This window comes from Triticum urartu, chromosome 6A, assembly GCF_056163025.1.
Source record: "Triticum urartu cultivar PI428250 chromosome 6A, HENAU_Tu73, whole genome shotgun sequence".
NCBI classification, from domain to species: Eukaryota; Viridiplantae; Streptophyta; class Magnoliopsida; order Poales; family Poaceae; genus Triticum; species Triticum urartu.
This window is the reverse complement of record NC_141878.1, coordinates 194,174,498-194,196,851: the sequence shown is the minus strand read 5'-3', so window position 1 is coordinate 194,196,851 and position 22,354 is coordinate 194,174,498.

Genomic DNA, 22,354 nt, shown 5'->3' with positions numbered 1-22,354 from the left:
TTAGTAAGATGTTCCACAACAGTTTCAGATTCATAGCCATAGAAAGGATTAGATTCAACCAAAGTAATTATCTCAGGATCGATAGAGAATTCATAATTCTTATCAGTAAGAAAGATAGGTGAAGTAGCATAAGCAGGATCATATTACATTCTAGCATTCAAAGTTTTTTGTTTCAGCTTAGCTAATAATTTCTTAAGATCACTCCTATCATTGCAAGCAAGAAAGTCTCTAGCAGTTTCTTCATCCATAACATAACTGTCGGTGTCAAAACCGGCGGATCTCGGGTAGGGGGTCCCGAACTGTGCGTCTAAGGCGGATGGTAACAGGAGGCAGGGGACACAATGTTTTACCCAGGTTCGGGCCCTCTTGATGGAGGTAAAACCCTATATCCTTCTTGATTTATTCTTGATGATATGAGTAGTACAAGAGTTGATCTACCAAGAGATCGGAGAGGCTAAACCCTAGAAGCTAGCCTATGGTATCATTGTATGTTGTCCTACGGATTAAAACCGTCCGGTTTATATAGACACCGGAGGGGGGCTAGGGTTACACAAGGTCGGTTACAAAGGAGGAGATATACATATCCGTATTGCCTAGCTTGCCTTCCATGCCAAGTAGAGTCCCATCCGGACACGAGACGAAGTCTTCAATCTTGTATCTTCATAGTCCAACAGTCCAGCCAAAGGATATAATCCGACTATCCGGATACCCCGTAATCCAGGACTCCCCTAGTAGCCCCCGAACCAGGCTTCAATGACGATGAGTCTGGCGCGCAGTGTTGTCTTCGGCATTGCAAGGCGGGTTCTTCTCCATATTTCAAATGTTTGTAAAGTAGTGTCTGATCCCATAAATGCTGAACCTCTTGGCTTCTGCGCCCAATAAGGGCTATCTTCCACGTGTCGAATGAATGCGAGGCGCCAGGGTGTTTTTATATTCGCCCCCCTAGCCAGACAAATAAATTGTGTATTAAAGGAATGGGGATTCTTAGATCCAATCCATACCATCCTCCCCCTGCGAGAATCCATCGGAGCGTGCTTCGGAAAGATCCACTCCAGCATGGCCGACCTCCGCAGCTCCTCCTCCCGCCCCCGTAGCCCTAAGCCCGGTGATTGGGAGAGGTGTTCAGTCCCACACAGTCGATTAGTCGAACTGCAGACTAAGGGATTTCTCCCTCCGGCGTATATGGTGCCCGTCCGAGCCGGGCTCGCCACCTACAATGGCGGGGAGCAAGCGGAGAGCTTCCCCAGCCCCTCTACGGGGGAGCGGGTATGCCTTGTCCCTTATTTATTGAGGGGACTCGGGTTTCCGATTCATCCATTCATCCGCGGGCTCCTGGAGTTCTATGGCCTCCAATTGCATAATTTCACCCCTGCCTCCATTTTACACATCGCCGGCTATGTTGCCCTCTACGAGTTGTTCCTGGGCTGCGAGGCTCATTTCGAGCTGTGGAAAAGGTTATTTTGCCTCGCCCTCGCACACAGAAGGGGTCACTTTATCAAGTGGGTGGAGCCGAAATATGGCGCATCGCCGGAACCGGATACCTGTCCGGTACTCCGAAGAAGACGTCCGAAGACTGGCCTTCGGAATGGTTTTATATGGAGGATGTCCCCCTTCCGGACCCTGTTCGGCGGGGTCTTCATGAGTTCAACAATGCTCCTCTGAAGAAACGCTGAATTTGGCACCCACGGAGCCCCCAGGAGGAAGACAATGGAGAAGTCCTTTACCTGATGAACCGGATTAAAGCGCTGGCTCAATCAGGATTGACAGTAACGAGGTCATGTCAATATGCATAATGCGGGGAGTGCAGCCACTTCAATATCGAGGGCACCCCCTATGGTGTTTTAACGGGGAAGATGACGCCACCCGTTGCGGGCATAAGGGTCCGGACAATGCCGCTGCTTTAGCAAAAATTATGTCCGAACTATTCAGAGGAGAGGAAGAGGAGTTCATCCGCATCAAGCCACGGGATGGATTCTCCATGTACAACCCTCCAAGTTGGGTGAGTTATATCTCCTTATTCCCATTCTTCCCGCATTCTTTGTCATAGATACTCACCTTGCCATTTTGCGGTAGGAACTATGAAAAGCCATAAAGGAGGTCAGCAACCCATCCCCACAACCAGAGGACCCTGATCGAGCCCTCGATTCCGGACTCAAAGAAGATCCGGACATATTCGTGGAGCTGATAGACCGACTATCCCGGACTGCTTCCTGCGTCGCACGTAAGAAAAACCAAAAATCCCAACTCCAAAAACTAGGATCCCATTTAAGACACTTCACCTACCATATACATATGGTGTTTTTACAGGGAAGACATTCGGGACGCCCTGCCGAACCCGCAGCAACTCGCCAACAAGAGGCACCGAGGCCGGGCAGGTCAAAAAGGAAGGCGGTCAGGACGGAGACACCGGCACAAAGGTATAATAGTAACCCCGCTCCGTGGTTGTCATCTTTCTCGAAATGTAATGACGTGCATGTTTCTTTAACAAAAAAACGCTCGCCAAAATATGTCCGGTGATGCTGCCGATCACGCTTCCACCAGTCGGGCTCCAAGACCGGACATAGAGGCAGAAGCCGATATGGGGCGGACGCCGGATAATCCACCTACAGAGGATGTAGATAGATTATCCGCTGCAAATTCAGAAGTGGAGAGCGCCATGAATCATAGGCGTCGCCAGGCCGTACTCCGCGACGCCTGCTTTTGACCAGAGGCATTTGATGCCTTCAATTCTGGAGAGGCGTACCTCCGTGCTGCTCAAGATGGTCTAGCCAGAGCCACGGACCAGTATGTAGAGGATGTACGGTTAAGTAAATCTGACGATTATATGTATCAGTAGCCCCTGAGACTTGAAACAGTTAGCAGAACTGATTTAAGGATCATCTTTATTGTGCAGGTTCTTACAGAGAAAAATACTCGACTGTCACAGGAGCTAGAGGAATGCAAGGCCCAACTTCGGACCGCCGTTGCCGCATTGAAGGAACCTAAAAAGTCCCCAGCTGGTAACATTTCTTTCAAAGAATGATGGGTACCGTATAGCATGCGGCATGGCTGCAGATCTAACAATAGATGTTGCAGATGAATCCGGAGAGAATCCGGAGGACCAGCATACCGTACGATAGCTAAAGGCTGGCGAACGTGTGCTGACTGAGGTCAGGCGGGAGAAAAACAATCTCCAAGATGCCAATACCAAGCTGAGCGTGGAACTGAAAGATGTTCGAGCCCAGCTTGCAGACTCCGAGAAGGAGAATAAGCGGCTTCGACGCGGCATATTCAGTAAGTGCTTGAACGAACCCTTAAAAAAGGGAACAACGGAGAAGCCGGCTAACAGAGTTATGTCCGGGTCGTCCCGCGGAGGAGATGCCCGGGTCTGCGGGTGATCTTCTATCCGAGCTCTCGCAACTGCACGAACAAGTTCGGAAGGTGATGCAAGGTATTGCCCAGGCCTTGTGGCCATCCGTCTCCCTGCCAGAAGGCATTGTAGAGCTTGTGGAGAAGCTCAAGGGAGCACGGCGGCGCCTCCGATTATGGAAGATATCTACCTGCCGTCAAGGTGCCCGGGAAGCCTGGGCCATGGTGAAGACGCGGTACACCAAGGCTGACCCAAATCACATGGCCGAGGTCGGGCCTATGGGGCCCGACGGGAAAGAGATCCCCGTTAGCTTAGTTTATGGGCAAGTAGAGTTAGCCGCAAAGTATTCCCAACAGGATTGTAGGCTAGACCGCCTGTTGGATGGTATAGAAGAGGAATTTAATCAGTCTGCATGACTATGTAATTAAAGAGACATGTATAATGCCTTCTAGCCGGATTGTAGATCATTTGTCATGGCGGACCTTTTCGCTTCGACCTCGGGACACGATAGTACGGAGTGTATCCGAATACCCGCTCAGTTATATAAGAACCGGGGTATGCGTGGAGACCAGGCGTAGGGGTCATTAGTTCTTGAACAAACAAGTGTCCAACTAGTTATGTTATATTACATGCGTAGTAAGAAACATCTTCCAGGGAGAATAGTTCCGTTAAGGGTTCCTTTCCCTGGGTAGGCATGCCCTAAAGTGCATGTCCGGACTGCGAGAGGAAATGCAGGTAAAAACATCTGGGGGCTTGTATGGAAAATAAAAATCATCTTTTGTTCACCAACAGAATATTCCCTTCAGAACGCTAGCTTTCGGCTTCACCCAGTCTGAGGTACACATCCGGCTGAACCGGCAGTAACAATCGCAGAGGTGCTCCCCTTATGCCCTAGCCGAATTAACGGGAACGTAGGGCATAAATACAAGAGCCAGGCAACCCAGCTTGGCCAAAACTTAAGTCATATCGATGCATATAATGGCGAAAAAAGGTACATACGGAAGAATAACACATGTGCTGGGCATGAAGCCCATATAAATACTTAAGCTTCTGTGTAAGAAGCCCCCAGGTATGATGAGCGCGGCTAGCGCATCTATAATGTGCAAGCGAGGCACAAGTTGGCCCTTGAAGGCCTAGAGAAAGAATAAAAGAAAGAAAGAAAGAAAGAAAGAGAAACAAGACAGGTAATGTATATGCAAAAATGGACAGAGGAAGGAGATGAACATATAGTCCGGCGCTAGGCGTAGAATCTTCGGAGCCTGGCTGTGTTCCATGGGTTCGGCTCAAGTAGATTATTCGATGTGTCCCGCAGACGGTATGCTCCACCGGTCAGAACTTGGTCAATAATGAAGGGACCTTCTCATTTGGTCTCGAGCTTGGACTTTTTCTTCTCCGGCAGGCGTAGAACTAACTCGCCAACGTTATAAGTTTTGGCTCGTACTTCTCTGCTTTGGTATCTACGAGCCTGTTGCTGATAAAATGCGGAATGGGCTTTTGCCACATCGCGCTCCTTCTCCAGGGTGTCCAGACTGTCCTGCCGATCGAGCTCGGCTTCTCTTTCTTCGTACATGTGCACTCGAGGTGAGTCATGAATTATGTCACAAGGCAAGACTGCCTCTGCGCCGTACACCATAAAGAAGGGTGTATATCCGGTACTGCGATTCGGCATGGTCCGCAGCCCCCAGAGTACGGAGTCGAGCTCCTCTACCTAGTGCGTGTTAGACCCCGTTAAGGACCGCACTAATCTGTGTTTAATGCCGCTCATGATAAGACCGTTTGCTCTCTCAACTTGGCCGTTGGTTTGCGGGTGATAGACGGAAGCATAATCGAGCTTGATGCCCATGTTGCTGCACTAGAGTTTTACCTCATCGGCCGTGAAGTTCGTGTCATTATCAGTGATGATGCTGTGGGGGACGCCATAACGGTGTACGACCCCGGATATGAAGTCTATCCCCGGTCCGGATTCGGCTGTTTTAACCGGTTTGGCTTCTATCCATTTGGTGAATTTATCCACCATGACTAGTAAGTTTTTTTTTCTTGTGGGTTCCCCCTTTAAGGGGTCCAACCATGTCAAGCCCCCAGACCGTGAAGGGCCACGTAATGGGGATTGTTTGGAGGGAGGTGGGCGGCATGTGGCTTTGATTTGCAAAAAGCTAGCAACCGGTGCAGCGTTGGACCGAGTCCGGCATGAATTTCTGCCAAAAGTTTCCGCCCTTCCTCTTTGGAGATGCATCTTTGAAGGACTCCGGTAGTGCTTTTTTTATACAGTTCTCCCTCATGGACCCTGTAGGCCTTAGAACGCCGCACTATGCAGCGTGCCTCATTTTGGCCCTCTGGAAGTTCCTGCCTAGTTAGGTAGGCCATGAATGGTTCTGTCCACGGGGCTATGATGGTCATTATTACGTGGGCTGAAGGTGTTGTTTCGGTGGCAGAGCCTCCGATTATGTCAGAGTGTTCGGTATCGAGCATTGTGGTCGGGTCCGGACTAATATTGCCGGTGTCCCCTTCCCGTACCACGGATGGCTTAAACAACCTCTCTAAAAAGATGTTGGGGGGACCGTATCGCGTTTTGCGCCGATGCGGGTGAGGATATCCGCCGCCTGATTGTTTTCCCGAGCCACATGGTGAAATTCAAGCCCCTCGAACCGAGCTGACATCTTTAAGACGGCGTTACGATAGGCCGCCATCTTCGGATCCTTGGCATCAAAGCCTCCATTTATTTGGGATATTGCGAGGTTCGAATCCCCACGCACCTCCAGGCGCCGAATGCCCATGGAAACTGCCATCCGAAGACCATGTAACAGGGCTTTGTATTCGGCTGCATTGTTGGAGTCTGTATACAGTATCTATAGTACGTATTGAACTCTATCTCCGGTTGGGGATGTCAGGACGACGCCAGCCCCCAGTCCAGCCAGCATTTTGGAGCCGTCGAAGTGCATAATCCAATTGGAGTATGTGCCGTACCCTTTAGGGAGTTCGGCTTCCGTCCATTCAGCGACAAAGTCGGCCAATACTTGCGATTTAATGGCTCGCCGAGGTTTGTATGTTATGTCGAATGGGAGGAGCTCAATGGCCCATTTGGCAATCCGGCTCGTGGCGTCGCGGTTGTTTATAATATCATTGAGTGGCACCTCCGAGGCTACTATAATCGAACACTCTTGAAAGTAGTGTCACAGTTTCCGGGATGCCATGAATACCGCATAGGCTATCTTTTGGTAATGTGGGTACCGTGATTTGCATGGAGTGAGGACAGTGGATACATAATATACCGGTTTTTGAAGAGGGAATTTATGTCCGTCCGCTTCTCATTCGACGACGAGCACTGCGCTTATAACTTGATGAGTTGCTGCAATGTATAATAGCATTGGTTCGCCGATGTTTGGCGCGGCCAGGATTGGGTTGGTTGCCAGTATGGCTTTTATTTCATCCAATCCGGCTGTGGCAGCGTCCGTCCACTCAAAGTGTTCGGTGCGCCGAAGGAGGCGATAAAGGGGTAATGCATTTTCTCCTAAGCGGAAGATAAAGCGGCTTAGAGCCGCCACACATCCAGTTAATTTCTGGATTTGTTTAAGGTCCGTTGGGGTAGCCAACTGTGACAGAGCTCGGATTTTGGCCGGATTAGCTTCAATTCCTTTGCTGGAGACAATGAAGCCCAGGAGCTTTCCGGCTGGTACGCCGAAAATGCATTTTTCCGGATTGAGCTTGATGTCGTATGTTCGGAGGTTGTCAAATGTGAGCCTCAAGTCGTCTATCAGAGAGTCGACGTGTTTGGTTTTGACGACCACATCATCTACGTATGCCTCTACTGTTTTGCCGATTTGTTTCTCCAGACATGTCTGAATCAAGCGCTGATATGTTGCGCTGGTGTTTTTGAGCCCAAAAGGCATTGTGTTGAAACAGAAGGGGCCGTATGGTGTGACGAATGCCGTTGCAGCTTGGTCGGACTCCGCCATCTTGATTTAGTGTTAGCTGGAGTATGCGTCGAGGAAACACAATGATTCATGTCCTACTGTAGCATCGATAATTTGATCATTGCGGGGGAGGGGGAAGGGATCCTTTGGGCAGGCCTTGTTGAGGTCCTTGAAATCGACACATAGGCACCAGGATTTTTCCTTCTTTGGTAACATCACCAGGTTTGCTAGCCAGTCCGGGTGTTTTATTTCTCTGATGAATCCGGCCTCTAATAACTTGGCTAGTTCCTCTCCCATGGCTTGTCTTTTAGGTTCAGAGAAACGCTGAAGAGCCTGCTTGACCGGCTTGAATCCCTTTAGGATATTGAGGTTGTGCTCGGCCAGCCTGCATGGGATTCCTGGCTTGTCTAAGGGATGCCAGGTGAATATGTCCCAATTCTCGCGCAGGAACTCTCGTAGTGCGGCGTCCACGGTGGGGTTTAACTGTGTCCCGATGGAGGCTGTTTTTGTAGGGTCCATTGGGTGGACTTGGAATTTGACTATTTTGTCCGCTGGTTTAAAAGAGGTAGACTTGGATCTCTTGTCAAGTATTACGTCGTCCCTGTCCACTTTGGAGCGTTGCGCAGTTAATTCCTCGGCCGAAAGGGCTTCGGATAATGCCTCGAGGGCCAATGCGGCCGTTTTGTTTTCGGCGCGGAGCGCTGTGTCTGGATCACTAGCAAGAGTGATGATTCCGTTGGGCCCGGGCATTTTGAGGTTCATGTACCCATAATGGGGTATGGCTTGGAAGATTGTGAACGCCTCCCACCCTAAAAGAGCGTGGTATCCACTACTGAACGAGGCCACTTGGAATGTAATTTTTTCGGACCTATAGTTCTCCGATGTGCCGAACACCACATCTAGTGTGATTTTCCCAGCACAGTGTGCTTCCCGACTGGGGATGATTCCTCTGAAGGTTGTGCTGCTTTGCTCAATGCAGTTCCAGTCTATTTCCATTTTTTGAAGAGTTTCCTCATAGATGAGGTTTAATCCACTGCCGCCGCCCATGAGTACTTTGGTGGGTCGAAAGCCGTCCACAATTGGACTGAGGACCAGTGCAGATGGTGCTCGGGCAGTTCGGAATTTAGGTTCGTCACTGGCATTGAAGGTAATAGCCGTGTCACTCCATGGATTCATTGCTGCCACGTGGAAGATTTCGGCGAGGCTACGGAGTGTTCGCTTGCGCCTATTGTTTGGTGCGAAAGTTTCAAAAACTGTTAATACCGTATTGTTATCTCCGGGATGGTGCTCTGTGGCATTTGGGATAAGAAGATCCTCACCACTTTTGGCCACCTGCCGGAGTATCCAACATGCTCTAAGGCTATGTGTTGGTATGGTATCCGCTATACTATGAATTTTGCAGGGTCCGTTAAGCCATCCCTCCAATACGGTTCCATGCCCTGTAGAGGGCTTTTGTTTCTTTGTAAATAACTCGGGTGTCTTATGATAGTGCACCCTTTTACTTCGGACTGGGTGTATATACTGAGTCGGATTATCCCAAAATTTTGTTTCGGTTTTCCAAGTGCTTTCCATCGCATAGTACTTTCGTACTATGGACGCCAAGTCAGCGAAGCATGATATGTCACGGAGACTCAAGGCGTTAAGGACTCCCTTGTCCGTGCAATTATTGCAGAAGAATGAGACTGCGTCTTCCTCACAGCAGTCCTTAACCTTGTTCATCACAAGGAGGAATCTGGCCCAATAATGATGTACTGTTTCGTGGGGCTCTTGCCTGATGTGGGAAAGATCGTTTATGTCTGGGTGGGTGGGTGGCTTTGAGTCCGAACCCCTACCCGATCCGAGACCCAGGGGCCGAGGAGTTTCCAATCTTGGCAGTTCGGATTCCAGAGTGTTGTCCGATAAGTCTGGCCCACTGCCTGACTCTAGGTTCAGGGCTTGGGTGATGTCCTCCCGTGAACGGGTTTTCGGCTCGAAGAGCTCAGGAATCCGGACATAGTTAGTCCTCAAGATAGAGGAAGAATCGCCGCGTTGCTCCTCCACCACCGCAACATGATGGATGACCGATGGAGAGTTAATCTCCCTTTGATCGGGTTTCAGCCCAATCCGATCATAGTCTGTAGCGACTCCCAAGGCGGCGATGCGATCCAAGAGCTCGTTTAGGGAAGAGAGCTCCATTGGGTCCATCTTCTCGGCGAATTCCGAGCTGACGTGGAGGCTGTTTTCGATGACCCGAGAAGTCATCATCGGTGCAGTGGCCGAATGGGCGGTCATGATGAAACTGCCCAGCCGGAGAGTTTGGCCGACAGCCAGGGCTCCCCCCACGGTAATGTTGTTTTTAACAACGAGATGAGGCATCCTTCCTTATGGCAACGGCACAGTGGAACTCAATGAAAGCACCAATGTCGGTGTGAAAACCGGCGGATCTCGGGTAGGGGGTCCCGAACTGTGCATCTAAGGCGGATGGTAACAGGAGGCAGGGGACGCAATATTTTACCCAGGTTCGGGCCCTCTTGATGGAGGTAAAACCCTACGTCCTACTTGTTTTATTCTTGATGATATGAGTAGTACAAGAGTTGATCTACCACGAGATCCGAGAGGCTAAACCCTAGAAGCTAGCCTATGGTATCATTGTATGTTGTCCTACGGACTAAAACCCTCCGGTTTATATAGACACCGGAGGGGGCTAGGGTTACACAAGGTCGGTTACAAAGGAGGAGATATACATATCCGTATTTCCTAGCTTGCCTTCCACGCCAAGTAGAGTCCCATCCGGACACGAGACGAAGTCTTCAATCTTGTATCTTCATAGTCCAACAGTCTGGCCAAAGGATATAATTCGGCTGTCCGGATACCCCCTAATCTAGGACTCCCTCAATAACCCTCAGGAACAATAGGCAATTCATATTTAGGGGGAGAATCTTCATCATTACTTTCATCAATATTATCAGTTTCAATAATTTCATTCTCTCTAGCCCTAGCAAGTTGTTCATCAAGAAATTCACCAAGTGGCACAGTAGTATCAAGCATAGAAGTAGTTTCATCATAAGTATCATGCATAGTAGAAGTGGCATCATCAATAACATGTGACATATCAGAATTAACAGCAGAAGCAGGTCTAGGTGTCGCAAGCTTACTCAAAACAGAAGGTGAATCAAGTGTAGAGCTAGATGGAAGTTCCTTACCTCCCCTCGTAGTTCAGGGATAAATCTTGGTTCTTGGATCTTTTAAGTTCTTCATAATGATAAGCAGATATAAATCCCAAGTAACTCAAAGAATAGAGCTATGCTCCCCGGCAACGACGCCAGAAAATAGTCTTGATAACCCAAAAGTATAGGGGATCACAATAGTTTTCGAGGGTAGAGTATTCAACCCAAATTTATTGATTCGACACAAGGGGAGCCAAAGAATATTCTCAAGTATTAGCAGCTGAGTTGTCAATTCAACCACACCTGGGAACTTAATATCTGCAGCAAAGTAATATGATAGTAGTGGTAACAGTGGTAAAAGGTAATAGTAGCAAAAGTAATATTTTTGGTGTTTTGTAGAGATGATAACAATAGCAACTGAAAAGTAAATAAGCGAAGAACAATATATGGAAAGCTCGTAGGCAATGGATCGGTGTAGAGAATTATGCCGGATGTGGTTCATCATGTAACAATCATAACCTACGGTGACACAGAACTAGCTCCAATTCATCAATGTAATGTAGGCATGTATTCCGAATATAGTCATACGTGCTTATGGAAAAGAACTTGCATGACATCTTTTGTCCTACCCTCCCGTGGCAGCGGGGTCCTATTGGAAACTAAGGGATATTAAGGCCTTTTTAATAGAGTACCGGACCAAAGCATTAACACATAGTGAATACATGAACTCCTCAAACTACGGTCATCACCGGTGAAAGGATCGATATAGTTGACTAGAGGGGGGGGGGGTGAATAGGCAACTAACAATTTTTAGCTTTTCTTTAACAATTTAAACTTTGCATCAAAGTAGGTTGTCTAGATATGCAACTAAGTGAGCAACCTATATGATGCAACAAAGATAAGTACACAAGCAAGCAAGAGATATATCACAAATAAGCTTGCACAAGTAAAGGCATGAGATAACCAAGAGAGGAGCCGGTGGAGACGAGGTTGTGTTACCGAAGTTCCTTCCCTTTGAGGGGAAGTACGTCTCCGTTGGAGCGGTGTGGAGGCACAATGCTCCCCAAGAAGCCACTAGGGCCACCGTATTCTCCTCATGCCCTCACACAATGCGAGATGCCGTGATTCCACTAATGGTGCCCCTGGAGGCGGTGACCGAACCTTTACAAACAAGGTTGGGGCAAACTCCACAACTCAATTCGAGGCTCCCAACGACACCACGAAGCTTCACCACAATGGTCTATGGCTCCGCGGTGACCTCAACGTCTAGGGTGCTCAAACATCCAAGAGTAACAAGATCCGCAAGGGATTAGTGGGGGGAATCAAATTTCTCTTGGTGGAAGTGTAGATCGGGGCCTTCTCAACCACTCTCGAGCAAATCAACAAGTTTGATTGTCTAGGGAGTGAGATCGGGCGAAAATGGAGCTTGGAGCAACAATGGAGCTTAGGGTTGGAAGAGGTAGTCAACTAGAGGAAGAAGACACCCCTTTTATAGCTTAGGACAAAAAATCCAATCATTATCCACCTACCAGCCCGCGACCAGCGGTACTACCGCCCCAGACCAGCGGTACTACCGCAAGGCCATGCGGTACTACCGTGTGGAACCGCGGTACTACCGCAGCAGCAGTAGTAGCTAGGGCATACCTGAAGCACAAGGGCTGAGGACGGTACTGCTGCAGGCGCCGTACTACCGCTCCCCCTTGCGGTAGTACCGCAAGGCAGGAAACCCCTAGCCTGGGAAGAGTGCGGATAAACATACATTCGTGCCTACTTCCGCTGGAAAACGGACGAAGCAAAAATCCGATACAGTACTACCGCAGAGGAGCGGTACTACTGCCTGGCAGCTGAGCCAGGCCGCGCACGGTACTACCGCGGTGGCGCGGATGTAAAAAATTACATCCACCCCTACTACCACGAAGGAGCGGTACTTGGCCTGGGGGCCACGGTACTACGGCTCCAGAGGAGCGGTACTACCGTGGGCACCTGGGGTACTACCGCGCCAAAGTACGGTACTACCATGGGTGCCTGCGGTACTACCACTCAAGAAGGAGCAGTACTACCGCAGCCCATCAAAAGCAGCCAGGACAAGGTAAAGAGGATAAATGGAGGATGCTCCAAAGTGCAGGGGAAAGGAAGGGACAAGGAAGAAAACATGTACGTGATGATTCCACCCAAACCTTTCCGACGCGGACCCCCTCTTAATAGTACGGCTTTCCTACGACTCAAATCCACCAAAAAGAAACGTAGAAAAAACGCCGTCTTCAATAGTCTTCAAGGACACCAAACCGTCTTGTGCCTAGCGATGAAACATCTGAGAAACTCAAGGCACACGATTAGTCCGCAAAAGCATTGTCATCAATCACCAAAACACCTTAAGGATAAATATGCCCTTACAATCTCCCCTTTTTTGGTGGATTGATGACAATACGGGATTTGCACAAAGGAAATAATGTTAAGCAAACGCAAACCCCTCCTCTCTAGAATATAGACGGGCTCCCCCTAGATGTGTGCCAACTAGATGGGTGCTTTAGACTGCACGGCACACATACTAAGATCAAAGCTCCCCCTATATTATAGAGACAAGGCTTATCTTGCAAAAGTAAGGCTAACACTAGACAAGATAGCAAATACGAGCATAACATAAGTAGCACAATCATAAGCTCACTAAGATAGAATAGAGTGCATATGTCTTACACCATATGAAGGATAAGTCTCAAAGGCGCAAACTAAACCAAAGCAAATGAGGTCCAAACGACAAAGCAAACACCAAACATGACATGACTCGCAAGCGCGCAAATCCCTACACTCTCTCCCCCTTTGGCATCGAGACGCCAAAATGGCAGAGAGGACACCTACACACAAGGGGTGGCTCAGGCAGAGAAATCATCCCAATGCTCCTCGCGCTCCTCGTCAGACTCGGCGGCGGGGACGGTCTCCTCGATGTCCTCCTCAGAACTAGTCCACTTGAAGCCTTGCTTCTCCATCCATGCAGCCTCTGGCGTGATGGCATCCTCAGAACCGCCAGAGACGTCCTCTCCAAAGAGCCTCATAACCTTCTTGTCGCAGCGGCGACTCTCCTTGGATGCCACGTGAGTCCTGTACTGCCCCTTTGCTTGCATGCAGAAAAGAGTCTTCATCTTGTCCTTCAACTTCTTAGCCCACGATGGCTTAGAGGAAGGTTGGGAAGACATAGCAGCACGGTCCTCAGCAACATCCTCTGCACCAGCCTCCTCCTCACCAACAGCCCTCCTAGCAGCAGACGCCTCAGCACGAGTAGTAGTGTTGGCCCAGTTGGGCTTGACGCGGAGACTGATGGACTCATGCCGAATCCAGTCTGGAGCAAGGAACTCATCACCAGGGTACAACTTCTCCCAAGTTGTGGAGATCAACAGAAACATGTATGGTCCATAGATAGGTACCTTGCGGGTGTACACCGCAAACCAAAGCTCACACCACATGATGTGTGAGACATCAAGTGGCTGAGTCTGAGACGTACGTGCCTCCGCGCACAGGAGCATCATGTCCACCAGATAGGAATGAACCTTGTCCTTGTCGCCAATGCGAGGGAAGAGAGTGTTGCGGAAGATGCGATGCATGATATCCAGAAAAGAGTTCAGCACCCAAGTCAACTTGCCACTGGGAAGCACCTTCTCAACATAGAATGGCTGAAGCTTGTTATTGCTAGCAGACTCAGAATTGGCGTGGGGGCGAACATCAACGGGTTTGTGGAGCCCGTCATCAGGAACGTGGAGAAGATCCATGAACTCCTTCCAGGTGGCAGACAACTGACGAACATTGGTCATCCAGGTCATCCTCCGCTCATCCCCGGGGTGAAAGTGAACTGAGGCAAAGAAGTGACAGATAAGCTCAGGGTCATAGTCAAGGTGGAAAGAGATCACATGTTCAATACCGAACTGCTCCACCAAATCCAGAGCTTCTCCAAAGTAGTCACGAAACTTGTCCTTCCTCAAGTGATTCATGTCTATCCACTTGACATCCACGTAGGTGTTTTTCTTGTTCTTGATGACATCTAGATAAATGAGAGCCTGCTGCTTGGTCCAAAACAACTCATTGCCTCTGAGGATAGCACGAGCATTCACATAAGGGTTGATCTTTCGGCGTTTGATGTACTTAGTGAGGGGAATCTCGTCCATGCCCTTAGCAGGTTCCTTTTGCTTGCTGGCAGTGGTCTTGACATTGTGCTTGGGGGCACTGGAGCCCTCTGGTGCTTCATCTTGAGGATTGTGCAGTCGCTTGGAGCCAGTGCGATGGCTGGGATTGGAATGGCGAGAGCCACCACCTAAAACACAAGAGAAAGCACACACAAAGAGCGAGAAGAATCAATGCAAATACCACGGCAAAGAAATGGAAACAGGTTGAAAGCATACGGGATAACTGCCACGAGGAAGATGGGACAACAACGGTAGTGCCGCCTGGTCGTGCGTTACTAAAATTTTAGTACCGCTCCTAGTCGCGGTAGTACCGTGTGAGGATACAGTAGTACCGTGGCTTGGAGTGGTAGTAAGACCTTAGTGCCACAGAACATGCAGTAGTACCACACCGAACGGGCGGTAGTACCGGACAAGCGGTAGTACCGCACCAGAAGCACGGTAGTACCGCACCGCGTCAGATCCGAACCTACTTTTGAATATGAGAAGATGTGCGAAACCACGGCGGAACTACGGTCGATCAAATCTACCACGGGACAATATGTCAAGTATAATTTCTACGCAACACTACTCTCCTACAACCTTCTCTTGCAAAGACTTGGCCTAAAATCTCAAGAACACAAGCATCTCCCCAAAAACCTAGAGACAAGAGAACCAACTAGAAAGAGAGGGATTTGGGGAAAAACCTTGGTCCATGGCAAGAGGAAGTGGTGGGGAACAATCCCACCGGTCGGAATCCAAGGAGAGAAGCCGGAGACGGAGATCCGGCGAGGAATTCCGGCCCCGTTTTGAGCGAGAGAGAGAGAGAGAGAGACGAAGTGGGGAAAACTCACGAATGGGTATGGGGGAGTTAGAAATTCCCCGTTCCTGTCCTTATCCCCACGCGCCTCCGACAGTGCGGTAGTACCGTGTATCGTCGCGGTAGTACCGCTTGGGCGGAAGAACCGCACCAAAGCGGTAGTACCGCTCTCCCAGGCGGTAGTACCGCACTGGGCCGGTAGTACCGTACTCTCCTCGCACTGTAGTGCCGTGGCAGGCCGCGGTAGTACCGTGAGCTCAAGAAGAAGCCATTTCCAAACGTAAGAAAATAGAGGTGTTCGCAAGGAAACTTCAAACGAACAAGACACCTCACAACAAGCTCAAACACGAAAGGAAGAAGGGGCAAAATGACAACAAGAGACGACCACGAAACACAACCTCTCCAAAGAGAGGGCGGTGGCTGGAGCCACCTATGTTTGAGTCAATTGGTATGGAACCATGAAGAATTATCCTTGGGCCCATGACCAAAACTCGTCTTTGAAGCACAAGTACCATCAAAAATTGCTAAAGTGAAAGATTTGATCAATTTTTGCATAAAGGGGGGAGGGAGAGTTCATTGAGAGAACAACACTCCCCCTATGTCCATGCCTACATCTAAACAAGACAACAAGTTGAGTATGGGGGTGTGCAAGGGTTCAAGCAACATTGCTCGAATCAATGATATTTAGCTCATGCCTTAACTCGCGAAATCTTGCTTCATCCAATGGCTACGTGAAAATATCTGGAAGATTATCATGAGTGTTGACGTAGTTGAGCTCGATCTCCCCTCGCCTAATGTGATCCAGGATGAAGTGATACCGAATCTCAATATGCTTCGTCTTGAAGTGTTGCACCGGGTTGAGAGAAATCTTGAGGGAACTTTCATTGTCACACCAAAGAGGCAGTTTGTCACAAATGACACTGTAATCCTTTAAAGTTTGCCTCATCCATAAGAGTTGTGCACAACAACTGCCGGCCGCTACATACTCCGCTTCGGCGGACGAGAGAGACACACAACTTTGCTTTTTGGAAGATCAACTCACCAAAGAGCAACCAAGGAATTGGCACCCTCCGGAAGTGGACTTCCTATCCACTTTGTCTCCCGCCCAATCGGAGTCCGAATACCCTACAAGCTTGAAGTTTGCTCCTCTTGGGTACCATAAGCCAAAGTTTGGGGCATGAGCCAAATATCAAAAGATTTGCTTGACTGCCACATAGTGACTTTCCTTAGGTGCAACTTGAAACCATGCACAAATTCCCACACTCAACATGATATCCGGTCTAGATGCACAAAGGTAAAGCAAGGATCCAATCATGGAGCGATATACCTTTTGATCCACCGCTTTACCATTGGGATCTATGTCAAGTTGGCACTTGGTGGGCATTGGAGTGGAAGCCGGCTTGACATCACTTAGCTTGAATCTCTTGAGCATGTCTTGAGTGTATTTGGCTTGGTTGATGAAGGTTCCTTCTCTTCTTTGCTTCACTTCGAACCCTAGAAAGAACTTCAACTCTCCCATGGAAGACATGTTGAACTTTGAGGTCATGAGAGCGACGAATTCCTCATTGAAAGCTTTGTTAGGGGAACCAAAGATAATGTCATCAACATATAGTTGGCATACAAACAACTCCCCTTTGACCTTCTTAGTAAAAAGAGTGGGGTTGATTAGCCCAACTTCAAACCCACGATCTTGTAACAACTCAGTAAGGTGGTCATACCACTCACGTGGGGCTTGTTTAAGCCCATAGAGTGCCTTATCGAGTTGATACACATGATCGGGAAAGTAGGGATCCTCAAACCCGGGGGGTTGCTTGACATAGACCAACTCATTAATAGGACCATTAAAAAAGCACTCTTCACATCCATTTGTTGCAACTTAATGTTGTGATGAGAAGCATAAGCAATCAACAAACGAATGGATTCAAGGCGAGCAACGGGAGCAAAGGTTTCACCGTAGTCGATACCCTTGACTTGGGAGTAGCCTTGTGCCACCAATCTTGCCTTGTTGCGAATGATGGTCCCATGAGCATCTTGCTTGTTCTTAAATATCCACTTGGGTTCCAATGACATTGTGGTTCCCCGTTGGCCTTGGCACCAATCTCCACACCTTGTTGTACTTGAAGTTGTTGAGTTCTTCATGCATGTCATTAAGCCAATCCGGATCTTCGAGTGCTTCATATACCTTTTGGGGTTCAACACAAGAGACAAACGCGTGATGTTCACAATAGTTAGCCAATTGTCTACGAGTGCTTACCCCCTTTTGAATGCTTCCAAGTACATTCTTCATGAGATGACCCTTGGTGGAGAGCTTGGAAGCAATATTGGCGGCACGACGCTCCAATTCCTCCTCGGTGGTGAGTTGAGGAGCGGTCACTTAATCATCTTGAGCGATGTCTTGAGCTTGTTCTTGATATTGAACTTGCTCGGAGGAGAGAACTTGACCTTGGGCATCACTTGGTGTGTCAACACCGTCTTGAGCATGATCTTGTCCTTGGTCTTGTTCACGAGGATGAGGGCCTTCATTTTGTTCTTCGGAAGCGTGTGGGCCTTGGGTTGGTGATGGCTCCACTTGAGTGGAGCATTGTCCTTCTCCTTCGTCCACAGGGGGTTCCTCAGTGTGTAGGATAAAACCAATACCCATTCTTCTTATGGCTTGAGGAGGAATTTCATCACCTACATCACAAGTGCCACTTTGCTCCACTTGGGAGCCGTTATTTTCATCAAACTCCATGTTACACGTCTCCTCAATAAGTCCCGTGGATTTATTGAGGACAAGGTAAGCATGAGAGTTTGTAGCATAACCAACAAATATGCCCTCATAAGATCTAGCCTCAAATTTAGACAACCAAACACCTTTCTTGAGAATGAAACACTTACACCCGAACACCCGAAAGTACTTAAGGTTGGGCTTGTTACCGGTGAGTATCTCATATGGAGTCTTGTTCAAGCCCTTGCGGAGGTAGAGCCGATTGGATGCATGACACGCGGTGTTGATGGCTTCGGCCCAAAAGTTGTATGGAGACTTGAACTCCACCATCATGGTCCTTGCTGCATCCATCAACGTCCGGTTCTTCCTCTCCACAACACCGTTTTTTGAGGGGTGTAAGGTGCGTAATATTGATGCTTGATCCCCTCATCACTAAGAAACTCATCCAAGGTGTAGTTCTTGAACTCGGTGCCATTGTCACTTCTTATTGTCAAGATCTTTACATTGTGTTGACGTTGTGCTGCATTTGCAAAGTCAATGACGGTTTGTTGGGTCTCGCTCTTCCTCTTGAAGAAATACACCCAAGTATATCTTGAGTAGTCATCCACAACCACCAAGCAATACTTCCTACCCCCAAGACTATCAAAGGATGGAGGCCCAAAGAGATCCAAGTGAAGGAGCTCCAAAGGCCTCTTTGAGTAAATGATAGTCGTGGGAGGGTGAGCCTTCTCATGAAGGTTTTCTTCGATACAAGCACTGCAAGCACGATCTTTAGCAAAACTAACATTCGTTAGTCCACGGACATGGTCCCCCTTGAGAAGACTTTGCAAAGATCTCATATTGACATGGGCTAAACGACGATGCCAAATCCATCCCACATCAACTTTAGCCATTAGGCACATCGCGGTCTTAGTGGGTCGCTCCGAAAAGTTAATCACATATAGACTGTTCTCGACATGCCCAACAAAGGATACTTTAAGAGTCTTGCTCCACAAGAGGGCCACGGTATCAATATCAAAGAAAGTGGCAAAGCCCATGATTGCAAGTTGACGAACAGAAAGTAAATTGTATGCAAGGGACTCAACAAGCATGACCTTCTCGATCGTGAAATCATGAGAGATGACAACCTTGCCAAGTCCCAATACCTTAGAAGATGAGGCATCACCCCACTTGACATTGGTGGGCATCGATGGAATCTTGTGCACGTCCACCACCAAGTCCTTGCTTCCGGTCATATGATTTGTAGCTCCACTATCGAGCAACCATGATCCCCCACCAGAAGCAAACACCTACAAGAGATCAATGCTTGGTTTTAGGTACCCATTTTGTAATGGGTGCTTTGATGTTAGTAACAAGGGTCTTGGGAACCCAAATAGACCATTCAATGTACTCATGAGGAAAACCAACAAATTTGGCATAGACATGCCCATCACTAGCACGACATAACACATAAGAATGATTAAAGTTGCTGGCTTTGTTGGGAGGGGTGGCATTGCCCTTTTTGACACCGCCACCCATCGCATTGTTCTTCTTATCCTTGGAAGCACTCTCTCCTTCCTTCACAAACATTTGCTTGAGAGGAGGAGGTCATTTGGTCTTGTTATCCTTCTTCTTGTTCTTGGGGTTGGGTGCGAACCCAATCCCCTCCTTGGCCACAACTCCCTTTTGATTTCTCAAAAGGTCGTTTAGGTTCTTCTCACGTTGTATGCATGACACAAGGCCTTTCTCAAGTTGCTCCTTCAACTTAACATTCTCCTCAATAAGATGCACATGCTCACAACAAGGGTTAGTAGCATTTGCATTATCCATTAACACCATACGAGGAAAAGTGGCTTTCTCCTTGGTTAGCTTCACTTGGAGTTGATCATGAGACTCCTTGAGGGTAGCATGAACACCCTTCAAGACTTTGTGAGCCTTGTCGAGAATGTCAAACTCCTCTTTGAGTCTAGCAAGATCAACCCCAAGCTTGCCTTCTCGGAGTTTAGCACACGAGAAACAACAAGCGCATGATCAAGATCTTTCTTTAATTTAGCATGATCATCGTTGTGAGACTCCTCAAGAGCCAAACGAAGACCACGCTCTTCCTCAAGAGCGTTGGAAAGATCCGAAATTTCATCGGCATAGTCATGACTATGCCCTTCCATCTTAGAGATGGTATCTTCGTGAGCCTCGATCATGTCATTGGCTTCACCAAGTTGTTCCAAGAGAGAAACAAAGTGCTTCTTGGATTTACCCTTGAGTTTACCCATAAAGGCCTCAAACTCATTCACCTCCACATTTTTTCCCTCATGTTCATCAATGCTATCCGTCAAAGAAGGATGATTAATGATGGTAGTTTTGATGTTGGGGGTTACCTTGTTGGTGGCTTTAGCCATGAGGCACTTGGCGGTGATGCTCTCATCGGGTGAGTCGAAGAGAGACACCCGTGGAGTCGTCGCAATGGCAATGGAGGCCATGGCAACCGACTCACCATATTCATCATCGTCATTATCCTCATTGTACTCTTCTTGTACCAGCAATGCCTTGGGAGGAGTCTTCTTGGTGAAATTTCTCTTGTTGGGGAACGACTTGGCCTTGTCCTTTCGGATGAGCTTGCCACCATTGCCTTCCCTATTCTCATAAGGGCACTCCGCAAAAAAGTGGCTTACATTGCCACAATTGAAACAAGTCCTCACTCATTGCTTGCCCTTTGTGCCACTTGAATTGTTCTTGTTGAAGTTGGGCCTTGAGTTCTTCTTGCTCCAAAATTGCCTTGAAGCAAGGGCCATGTGTTCATGATAGGCATACTTCGTATCTTCGAGGTTGCTCTCCTCTTCTTCCTCTTTGTCCTCTTCCTCCATACTAACGTTGGCCTTTAGAGCAAGGTTGGGTTTCTTCAATCTTTGAGAGCGAAGTACCACATTATCGCCGGTCTTGTCCAAGATTCTCATAGCAACGAACTCATCCAACACATCACTTGAGGACAAGGTGTGGAAGTCCGGCCTTTGACGAATGATGGAGGACATGGCTTTGTGGTAGGGCATCATTGCCTTGAGGAATTTGCGCTTGATCCAATTGTCATCCGGGTCCTTGCTTCCATGATCTCGGAGCGAGACCGCGAGTTTGGTTACCCTCTGATAGAGCTCACGAGGTTCTTCATCTTCTTTCAGTGCAAACTCATCGGCTTCATCTTGCACCACTTCATAGTTGGAGCGTTGAATTCTTGCGCTTCCCTGGTAGAGGGAAACCACTTGGCGCCAAGCATCTTTGGCCAAGGAGTAAGGCCGGAGATGAGGAAGGTCTTTGGGTGGGATGGCTTCTTGAATGATGAAGAGAGCATTCTCATTGAATTGATTATCCACGGCTTCTCTAGGAGTGAAGTTGCTTCGGTCATGCGGATAGAAACCTTCTTCAATGATTCTCCAGAGGTTAGTGTTCACATGATTTAAATGACGCTTAAAATGATTGACCCAAGAGTCAAATTCAACATTCTTCTCAATCTTAGGGTCCGGCCCGACATGATTCAAATGAGTGGAAGGGAGAGGTCCACCATAGACAAGTGGAGGTTCCACGTGGGCAAAGATGTCGGTGCCACTCTTACCACTAGTAGGAAGGGCTTTCTCGCTAGTAGCTTCCCCCTTGTCGGAGGTAGCATCCGTCACCTTGTTGGCGGGATCACCCACTTTCAACGGTGCGATAGAAAGTTTAAGCTCTTCTAAGAAATCTTTAAACATGCTTTTGACCTCGGTCGTCATGGAGGTTTTCAATGTGTCCAACGCCACATTGAACTCCTCATGAGAGACCGCGGTTCCCCCATCTCTCGTAGAAGATACCGGATTTGCACCAGAGTGCTCCTCCTCACCTTCTACGACGTCAACCATACTCTTCGGACGGTAAAGTCCTTAATAAAGAGACGAGGCTGTGATACCAATTGAAGGGATCGATATAGTTGACTAGAGGGGGGGTGAATAGGCAACTAACAATTTTTACCTTTTCTTTAACAATTTAAACTTTGCATCAAAGTAAGTTGTCTAGATATGCAACTAAGTGAGCAACCTATATGATGCAACAAAGATAAGTACACAAGCAAGCAAGAGATATATCACAAATAAGCTTGCACAAGTAAAGGCATGAGATAACCAAGAGAGGAGCCGGTGGAGACGAGGATGTGTTACCGAAGTTTGTTCCCTTTGAGGGGAAGTACGTCTCCATTGGAGCGGTGTGGAGGCACAATGCTCCCCAAGAAGCCATTAGGGCCACCGTATTCTCCTCACGCCCTCACACAATGCGAGAT